Source organism: Galeopterus variegatus, unplaced genomic scaffold (assembly GCF_000696425.1).
Source record: "Galeopterus variegatus unplaced genomic scaffold, G_variegatus-3.0.2 Scaffold5168, whole genome shotgun sequence".
Lineage (NCBI taxonomy): Eukaryota > Metazoa > Chordata > Mammalia > Dermoptera > Cynocephalidae > Galeopterus > Galeopterus variegatus.
Genome location: NW_007731279.1, coordinates 69,085 through 79,309, shown reverse-complemented (window position 1 = coordinate 79,309; position 10,225 = coordinate 69,085). Strand labels below are relative to the sequence as shown.

General features: G+C 40.8%; 1 pseudogene; it reads right to left on the bottom strand.

Moving 5' to 3' along the window:
- Positions 1-8,623, bottom strand: part of LOC103604480 — a 33,736-nt pseudogene extending 25,113 nt beyond the window's left edge.
- Positions 8,624-10,225: the final 1,602 nt, after the last annotated feature.

Sequence of the window (10,225 nt, the reverse complement as noted above, 5' to 3'; positions counted from 1 at the left end):
ATGTTGGTAATTTGGGAACTAATATCTTCAAAGTCATGGAAACTGAAGCCTCTTTGGACTTGATCAGGGTCTACAGAATGGCAGAAGGCAATGGTTAGCCCTGTGCATGAGCTCACTTTATATTTTCTCAGCCACCCTTTTTCCCATCCCCAGCACATGCCCTGCACTGCCCCCAGTCAAGAACAATGCCCTGATGCTGTGTGGCTGTCCTGCAGGGGTAACCTATAGCCATCCCATGCAGCAGAAGCCTAGTGAAAGTGAGCACCAGGCCCAGAATGAATTTATTAATTCACAAGAGTGGTGGAAAGTTGTAAACACAGCTGCCGGCTGCTGGCTCTGCAGACCTGCCTGCATATGGCAAGGGAAGAAATGCTGAGTGTGAAGACAGACTATTGTCTGGGGCTCCCTTAACTGAATTGGACAGACCATTTTTAGCAGAGGAGCCAATGCAACATGGCAGTCTCTCCAGAGGTTCTCAGAGGCAGGGCTCCTTTTTACCTGGAGTTTCTTTCTTTAGAGTCAACCTGATGATGAGAGAGAGTCTTGGAGAAGAGTGGCAAGAAAGCAGCAACCTATTTATGAAGTGGCGTATTTTCTAGTCTTTGAGCTCTTGTTTTTGTGAGTTCCCAGAGGAGCCACTAGCTGGCCTTCTCTTCCCAGCTATCTCTTAGTAGTAGTTACTTATCTTCACCCCAGACTGGGCCATGACAGTTTCATTTCTGGGAGAGACACATTCATCCCTTTAGCAGAAAAAGTTTGATATATGAGATAGCACCTTGCTTTCCAGAGATCCAGGTTCTAGAAAACATTTCCACACCTGCTTTTTCATAGAACTCACTTATGCCTCATCAGTCCAGCTTACAGAAGAAGAAACTGAGGTTCAGAGAGGTTAAGCAACTTGCACAGGGTCAAATAAAAAGCAAGTGACAGGGTTAAAACTTGAAAGGAATCTTCAGTCTCTGCACCCTGTACTCTCTACCCTACAACTTAGAAGCCCCACCAGACCTTCTGAGAGAAGCAGGAACTTATAGTACAGTCTAACTGTTGGCTGAGCATGTTGGAATCCCTCAGCAGGCTTCCGGAACCAAAGCTCAGGCTTGCCAACTAGCACTTCCTGTGTCAGTATTTGGACCAACACTCAAAGCTCACTGATGGTGTGTTTCAGTAGCAGAAAAAGGAAACATATGAGGCAGCTTGTTTGTAATTAAAAATGAGAGGAAAACAGGAAAACAAGTGGAGTCACAGGCAGGCCAAAGATGATGGTGCTTTGATGAATTCCTTCCTGCCCTTGGCAAAGTGTTTTCCATTCATGATTCAAAAGGTTCACAAGGCGTCCAATGCCCCTGGAATCTTTTATACTGGGTTTTTGAACAATTCAACTTGACCACTATATATATTGTGCATCTATGGGTTGCAAAGCACCATGGTAGCATCTGGGGGGTGGGGTGAGTGGGTATCAAAGTGACTAACCCAGACTTGCTGCACTGGTTTTGCTTCCAGTCTTGTGGGAAAGGCTGACCTGTTGTAAACAACCTTTTGGAACATGAGGCAGAATGAAGTAAGTGCCATAACTGAATGAAAAATTAAGTGCTGTGTGAGCCAGAGGTGGGAGAACTCATTCCAACAGGGGTAATGGAAGACTTCAGATGGAGTAGGAATTTGTGGCAGGCCTTGAAAGACAGCATGATTTTGACAAAAGAAAGCAAGGGAAAAGCATTCTGGGCTCAGGGCCTGGGGAGCATAGGCCTGTCCTCCATATTCTATTTTACCAGAGATGACTACAGGGTGAGGGACTTGTGAACAGCTGGGAGCAGAGGAAAGGGGACCAGGCATAAAGAAGGAAGGTCAGGGAGGTGTTAGAAATGGAGGTGGGCTTTTTAATGCTTTTATGTTCAGGGACCTGGGAAGGCTTAGATCTACCCCATCAGTCAGTTCTCCTCCCACTTCATTTCTTGATGGAAATAGAGTCAAGGAATAGAAGCTAAATGGGAATCTGATTAGCTCTATGAGTATCTAATAACTCTAAATGCAGAATTCTGGGGAACGTTTTAACTAAGCTCGAAGAATAAGGTGAGCTTTAAATCACAAAAAACTTGTATCTGAATCCTACTGAATGTCTCAATTCTATATAGTGGCAAAGACCAGCAAGCTTAGGCATGCATATGGAAATATGTTGCCATTGGTCTGCCTGGATATATACTCCTAGCCATATGGAGGAGATGAAGGGACAAATGGATTTGTACACAAAGTGACCTGGCCCCAAAGCAAACATGACATGAAAAATGTTCTAGAATTTTGATCAATCACCTTAGTAACTTTTCCCCTCTTGAAAGGTGAGGGAAAGATCTAGGAAGGTGTGGCAGAGGTTTGCACGGCATGGGGAGGGGGTGGAAGCATTCCCTCGTCTACAGGAAGCTGTGGGTGAGAAGCTTGGTGGACCTCCATGAACTAGAAGGACACAGATTCTGGTTGGCAGAAAGAAATGGATCTCTCTCTCTATGTACCCATCTATTAATATTTTTTGGGGGTCCTAATTGTGCAATGAAGAATTGTTCTAAGCCACATAAATATATAAAAATAATCTTCTAGAAAATGTTTAGGTGTTAGTAGAAGCACTTCCTTTCAAAATTTTGTTGGTTTTACAAGGTGTGAAAATGATTGACCTTGAGTGACCTTCATGAAAGGAATCTCAAAAAAGCTCCCTCTTATTAAGTACAAGGTATGTGCCAGGTGTACTTGTTATCTCATTTAATCTTCAAGTGTGGGCATATTATCATTTCACAGTTGAGGAAACTCAAGCAATTCACTCAAGTTTGTAGGTCTAATTGGAAGGGATTGAGCAATTCACTCAAGTTTGTAGGTCTAAGTGCAATCATGAAGCTTGAAAATATTTGATTCCTTAGCCTGGGAATAGAGCTTTGGTGTTTACAGTTTGGGAACAACCTATAACCTTTCACTTCCTACGAAGCTGAGAAAAGAAAATGTGTACCACTGACTATCAGAAAAGCAATCTCCAAAAGGTTTGGATAAATAAGAATAGGTCCAGCAGCCCCGTGACCCTGAAGAATGAGGGATGGATTGGGGCTGGGAGCCGGTTTCTCCCTGGAGTTGTGGATGAGTCTCCAGCTCTTCTCAGTAGCCTTGGCTCTACCACTCATCTGGCGAGAATTTTGTTTTCCTCTGCAGCATAGCTGGGATGGAGTTTTTTGATAGTGTTTGACTTCAGCAAGTCTCTACATGAGCCTCTGATCTAGTGTTGGAACAAAGCAATCACGGAGGGAGGCCCTGCTTTGAGTGAGTCAGGCAGAGACTGAAGCCTTGTTTCTTGTTAAACACTGTTCCCCCTCCAGGTATGTACTTTTCCCCAACAGTCAGACTCTGTCAACACAAGTCTGGGCTTCCCTCTCCCCACTAAGGCAAACACTGTTAATAGAAGGAAAGGAAAAAAAAGTCAATGGCTGGAATTTAGAAACCCATGCTTTTAGGTGGAGGATCAAGAGCCCTTCACTTTGCCAAACATTATTTGAAATTTGTAGAACAAACACTGGAGTTTAAGCTACATCCCCAAATTCAATATTTGGCATAGGTGATTTTTCCCACTTGGTGTACCTGTTAATTGCTTTGAGATAAAGCGACAGACATTATCAGAGAATTTTAAAAGTTTATTTGCATTACTCGCCCCCCCGCCCCTTTTTTTTAACTAGTGAAGAAACTGAGGCCAGAGAAGTGAAATGATTCACCTTAGGATTAAAGAGTTACTTGAAGAGTGGGCTGTATGAAACCCAGGTCTTGTAACTGATATTACAGTATTCTTGCAATAGATTAGACTGAACTGTGTTTGTGTTGATATCAATATCCACTAAAATAAACATATTTGTTTTGTATCAGCATGAGAACACATTCTTAAGCTAGTAACTAATACTATTTACTATTGCTAAATATTCTAACCCGATTTACCAGTATCTGTAATGATTTGGTTAAGGGTGCAAATTGTGGAATCTGCCTGGGCTTGCATCTCAGCGGCACTACTTACTAGCTCTATTCTCTTAAAAAAAACCTTATTTATCTTTTTGTACCTCAATTTCTCTTTTCATAAAACGAGAATGCTGATAATGCCCACATAAAAGAGTTGTGAGAATTAAGTGAGATTATCCAAATACCAAGGTTGGAACAGTGCCAGGTGCCTAGTCAATAAATGTCAGATATCACTATTATCACAGGGAACTTTGAAACATTTTAGCTTTGGCTTTGTCACTAACTAGCTTCTTACACTCTGCCTCAGATTGCTTATCCTTGAGATAAAATTCTTATTGCTTCCCTGTTCAAAATTGAATGAGTTTATTTCAGTGCTGTGCAATGGAGACACTTATTCATTTCATTTGTTCTTTGGTGAGTGAATATTTACTGAGTGCCAACTGTGCTAGGCATGATGTAAGCAAAATAGACAAGTTTCCTGTTTTCATGGAGTTTACAGCCTGTGGGGGAGACAGAAAATTAAAGTTACGGTAAAGAATGATAATTGTTATGATAGTTGAAGTATGGGGTGCTATGAAAATACAAAGCAGGGGTAACTCACATAGTTTGAGAATGGGGTTGAGGAGACTGAGGAAGACTTCCTGGAAGTGGTAATTAGGCCACGACCCAGAGGAATGGTAAGAGTTAACCAAGCAAAGAGGAGAGAGAAGTGTTCTAGGAAGGGAACACAGAACACATGAAAGACCAGAGGGCAGAGAAAGCAAGAGAATAAAGGGGTTCTACTGTATGTAATCTACTTTGAGACATCATTGGTTTTAAGATGTGCTATTACTTCACATATCCAGAAAAAACATTGCCGGTTAAACCATGGCACATCCAGAGGGCAGAGAAAGCAAGAGAATAAAGGGGTTCTACTGTATGTAATCTACTTTGAGACATCATTGATTTTAAGATGTGCTATTACTTCACATATCCAGAAAAAACATTGCCGGTTAAACCATGGCACAAGATTTTATTACTGAAGGTTTTAATATTTCCTGCAAGTATTTTTATACTTGGACCTATATTTTATCATATAGCACTCTTTCAAATATAGCAAAATAAAAATATATGTGAAATAATGTGCTTTCAGTATTCCCGAAATCTCACTTTTAGAGTCATTCTTCTGAAAGTCTTTTTTGATTCAGAGGCATCAACATTATGCTTTTCCACACAATATGGTCAAGAGCACTGGAGATGCAACATCTCTTAAAAGAGTTCATTGAAAAGCTGAAAACCACTGGGGCTGGGCTCTTAAGCTGGGTTTGTGAGCATGTGGGATCAGCCTACTTTTGCTTCCCACTTAGGTAATTTTGCTAAATGACTCTGATTCACCCCCTCCCTACAACCATTAGGTTCCTAGGGGTTAAAAGGTTGGCCCAGTGTTGATTCTGGGATTTTCTTCCAGGCCAACACCCATTCAGATAGTTTTGAGGTTGGTGCTTTTCATGTTTGTGCACACAAAGCCAAAAACAGTTACAACTATTGCCTGTTCTCCCAGAGTGTGGCCACTACATCATGTTACTCTAGTTTGTATCACTTCTGCTTTCCAAGGTTGGAGTGAATGTATCTCTTCACAAACTACCAGTCACATGAGTATACTAGCTACAAAGGATTCTGGGAAATAGAGTCCCTTCCCCCCTTTCTAGAAGTTACAGTATAGGAAGGCACATTAGAAGGTATTTTGAACAGGTATTGGGTAAACCAATTTGTGGCATTGGCCATAGGGTGCTAAACTTAGCCATTCTTCATTTGATGCATGCAAACACGAGATTGGTTTTATACTATGATCATCATTTTTTCCCCTCTTCTACTCAGGTCTTAAAACTAATTACTAAAACACTAAACATGATAGCAATAATAAAATCTAGAACTGTAATAATGATAATAACCATCACCGTAAAACCCAGCACTAAAATAATACATACAATATAGTATTAATAATAAGCCAAATATTATAGTAATCCTAAAATTCAAAACTACAGTAATAAAAACAATGCTAATAAAATTTATTATTAGAGTGAAATAAAATTCAGTATTATAATGGCAATAAAACTTAATACTCTAATTAAACTGAATGATATGGTATGAACCTTAGTATTTGAATTTAGTTCCTTTCCTCGTGGTTGTTAGGAATTTGGGTTCTGGAATCAGAGAGGCTGGCTCTACCCTGACTTTCTAAGTGACATTAGGTTAGCTAGTTAAATAATTTAGTTCTGTTTCTCATTTTAAATTGAAGATAATGGTATCTACCTCATAGGGCTGTTATGAGAATTAAATGAGAAAATGCAGGAAAATATCTTGAACATAGTAAGTACCTATCTTAGTTTGTTTTGTGCTGCTATAACAAAATACCAGACACGAGGTAATTAATAAAGAGCAGAAATTTATTTCTCACAGTTCTGGAGGCTGGGAAGTTCAAGTTCAAGGTGCCAGCCGGTTTGGTCTCTGATTTTAAGCTGGTGCCTTGTTCCTGCATTCTCTGGAGGGGAGGAACATTGTGACCTCATGTGGCAGAAGAGCAGAAGAGAGAGAACCTATCCCCACAAGCTCTTTTTATAGTGGCATTAATCCATTTACGAGGGCTTTGTCCTCATGAACCAAACATCTCCCAAAAGGCCCCACTTCCCAACACTATTGCACCAGGGATTATGTTTCCAATACATGAATATTTGGGGACACATTCAGACCATAGCAGCAATCAATAAATGTTAGCTAATAGTTGGAGGAGAACTAGAGGACATGCCAATGAAAGTCATTCTCTGCTTTTCTGAGACAAGGAGCCAACCTCTGCAGTCTAGCCTTCTATGACTGATTCACTTATATGTCGTTACTTAGATTTTTCCTCATGTCTTACCCACCTCTACTTAGAGGGATATGTCATCCATTTCTATTTTTGGATGGATTCCTACTTATAAACATGAGTTTGGGTCCTGCATTATGTCATAGAGCCATGAGGTTCTTTCTGGATCTCTGTCTTTAGGGACTAGCCTTCACTTGAACTTAGGGATCTGCCTACAACCTTAACTACGCTTCCTTGAATGTGGTTTTATAACAAGAGACATGAGCTTTGGAGCCTCTCACAGTTGGGCTCAAACTGTCTCCATCATTTATTAGCTGTGTGACTTGGGGTAAATTATTTTACCTCTCTGAACCTTGGGTTCACATGTGAATTGGAGTTAATGCTTTTCTGAAAAAGTTGCTATGGAAAACAATAAAGCGATGTGGGGTGGTGTCTGGCCCAGTTCTTATCATTAGAAGGTGCTTTGCAGTGAATGTTCCAGCCCCTCTCCACTATGTGCTCTCTGCTCTGTCCCACAGTGCCATTACTTTTTGTTCTGACAATGTGGGTGTAGTATTTGGACCTTAAATTTGTTCTGGCCCCAGAAAACCTCAGGATATTGTTGTGATTTTTGTTTTAGGTCAAGGAAAAAAAAAATCCAACTTGTTTCCTCTGTTTTTCTTTTTCTGGAAGTGAAACATTCTAAAATTCTGGGAACACAGAGTTCAGGTTAGTTGGTTCTGCCTCAGAAGTTTAGCTGTGTCTCTCCACTGAGCAGGATTAAGTCCTGGGCTATGCAACATTAAGAAAATTATGTCAGAGTTTCTTGGTGTGCCTTGCAACAGTCCACTAATACCAACTCGAGAGTGGCTGCACAGGGCCTAAGGGGACCAGTGCTCTTACAGGTGGTTTCTTATGCCTACCAGTGTCTACAATGTGTGTACAAATGGTGTCGTTTCCTATTTGTGTCTTGACATGACAAGCCTTTTGTTCCTTATCTGTGAAATGGTGATAACAATAGTATCTACCTCATAGGGTACTGTAAGGATTAAAATAATTAATATGTATTAAAATAATTAATATATATAAAGTTTAGCCCTGTCACATAGTAATATATGGAAGCAATTATAGTTATTAACTATAATTGTTATGCAACTATTATCTATAAAACAGGTATTCATGAAAATTTATTTGTACTTTGGGCAATCACTTAATGCTATGTTATTTTATTCAAATAGTTTCAGCTTTGGCCTTGGGAGCTCTTTTAGCTTGACTCCTATATGCCTTTTTTTTTTTTTCCTGGCTACAAGTTTATTCAACACAAAATAATACCCTCTGATATGACTGAGGTGGCTAACCACGTCCATGACCAAATCCACCTCTAAATGGGAATTCGGTTGCTGACCCAGCCCCAGCCTTGGCTTTCTTGTCAGCACCAGAGAGGCACAGCACTCTGACTGTAAGTGTCTCTGTTGGCTTCCCCTCTTGTGAGTCTTGCAGGTTGCTCACCCTCCAGACCTTTAGGTGGAAGCCTGTCAGTCTCAGGGTGGCTGTGGTGCAGGGTGGCAGGCACAATCTCAGGGGACAGGTAGAGGTAATCACGGAGATACTGGATACCTAGTTGGTAAGGTACCAGTAGAAATGTCTCCAGGCAAACTGTTCCTTCATGTGGCCTTGAGACTTGAGGGACTGCGTGGCCTTCATGACATGAAGGCTGGGTACATTCTTGCCTGCCAGCTCTGGGTGCTTAGGCATATGGACATCTTTTTTGGCCACCTTAAAAAGGAGTTCATAAATGGAAATCCGGTTCTTCTTGGGCTTCAACATCACAGCAGCTGCAGGGTCTAGGGCCAAGGCTGGAAAGGTGACTCCTATATGCCTTTGACATCCTCTTGCTTTCTGGGCAGTACTTTACTTTCTGGCACTGAAAGATGCTTCTGGCTTACCTTGTACTTTCCCTGCCTCAGCTCTGGAATCAGCCATTTATCCCAGGAGCCCTGGTTTCTTTCACTGGAGAGTAATTTTAGAAACCAAGATCTGGGTGCTGGGTGAGCCACAAGATTTTGATCCAAATACTTCTGCTATTATGTTAGTGTCTGTTAAATGAAACACTGAGTTGAGTTAATCACAGAAGCACTGCAGGGCAGGGTATAGGATAATAATATCAAGCCACAGTCAAAGAAAGAGAGTGTTTATTGGAGCTTGAGTATAACTAAAAGGCAACCCTGCCGAGGGGAGTCTATGGAAGAAATTGACAATAATTTTATAGTCAGTGTGAGACACAATGATTCTGTACTAGGGATTATATTCTAACGATTCCTGATTTGCTTAGAATTGTTTTAAGTCTTTCATTTTGTTCCAATTATCTATTGCTGTGTGACAAATTACCACAAAACTTAGTGGTTTAAAACAACAATTATTTTATCATCCCTCTTGGTTTCTTTGGGTTAGTGATTTGGGGAAAGGCTCTCCTGGATGGTTCTGGAATGTTTCACACAGTTTCAGTCAGCTGCAGCTGGAACAGAAGGGATTTGGAGCAGTGGAGGATCAGCCATATATCTCTTACCTCTCTCCTTCATACAATCTCAGGGCTTCTCCACATGGCCTCTTGACATAAACTAGTTTGGCTTCCGCACAGCATGGGAGCCTCAGAACACTTGAACTGCTCACATGGTAAATGAAAGCCCCTGCTGTGGTGTGAATGTCCCCTCCAAAAATCATGTTGAAGTTTAATTGTCGTTGTGATGGTATCAAGAGGTGGGACCTGTAAGAGGTGATTAGGTCATGAGGTCTCTGCCTTCATGAATGGATTAATGCTATGATCTTGGGAGTGGGCTCCTGATAAAAAGGAAGAATTCAGCCCAATTTTCTCTCTCTGTCCTGTGCATGTTCTTATGCCCTTCAGCCCTTCACCATGGAATGATGCAGCATAAAGGCCCTCGATGGATGCTGATGCCATGCTCTTAGACTTCCCAGCCTCCAGAACCAGAAGCAAAATAAACATCTGTTGTTTAGAAATTACCCAATCTGTGGTATACTGTTATAGCAGCAGAAAATGGACTAAGACAGCCCCAGCACAGGTGTTCCATTGGACAAGCAGAAGGACCCTCACCCTTTGTAACCTAGCTTTGAAATTTACTTCTACTGCAATCTATTGGTTATTAGTGAGTGCCAGACCACTCAGATTCAAGGGGAGGGGACATAGACCTACCTCTCAATGGCTGGAGTACCAAAGTCACATCTTAATAAGAGTCTATGGAATGACAGACATTGTTTTAGTTATCTTTGGGGGAAAAATTCTGCTGCACATTCACCTCAAGTATGGTACCAAGATTTTTATTTTTTTATTTTTATTTATTTATTTATTTTTTATTTATTTATTTATTTATTTTTTTTATTTTGTCAATATACACTGTATATGATTATTAT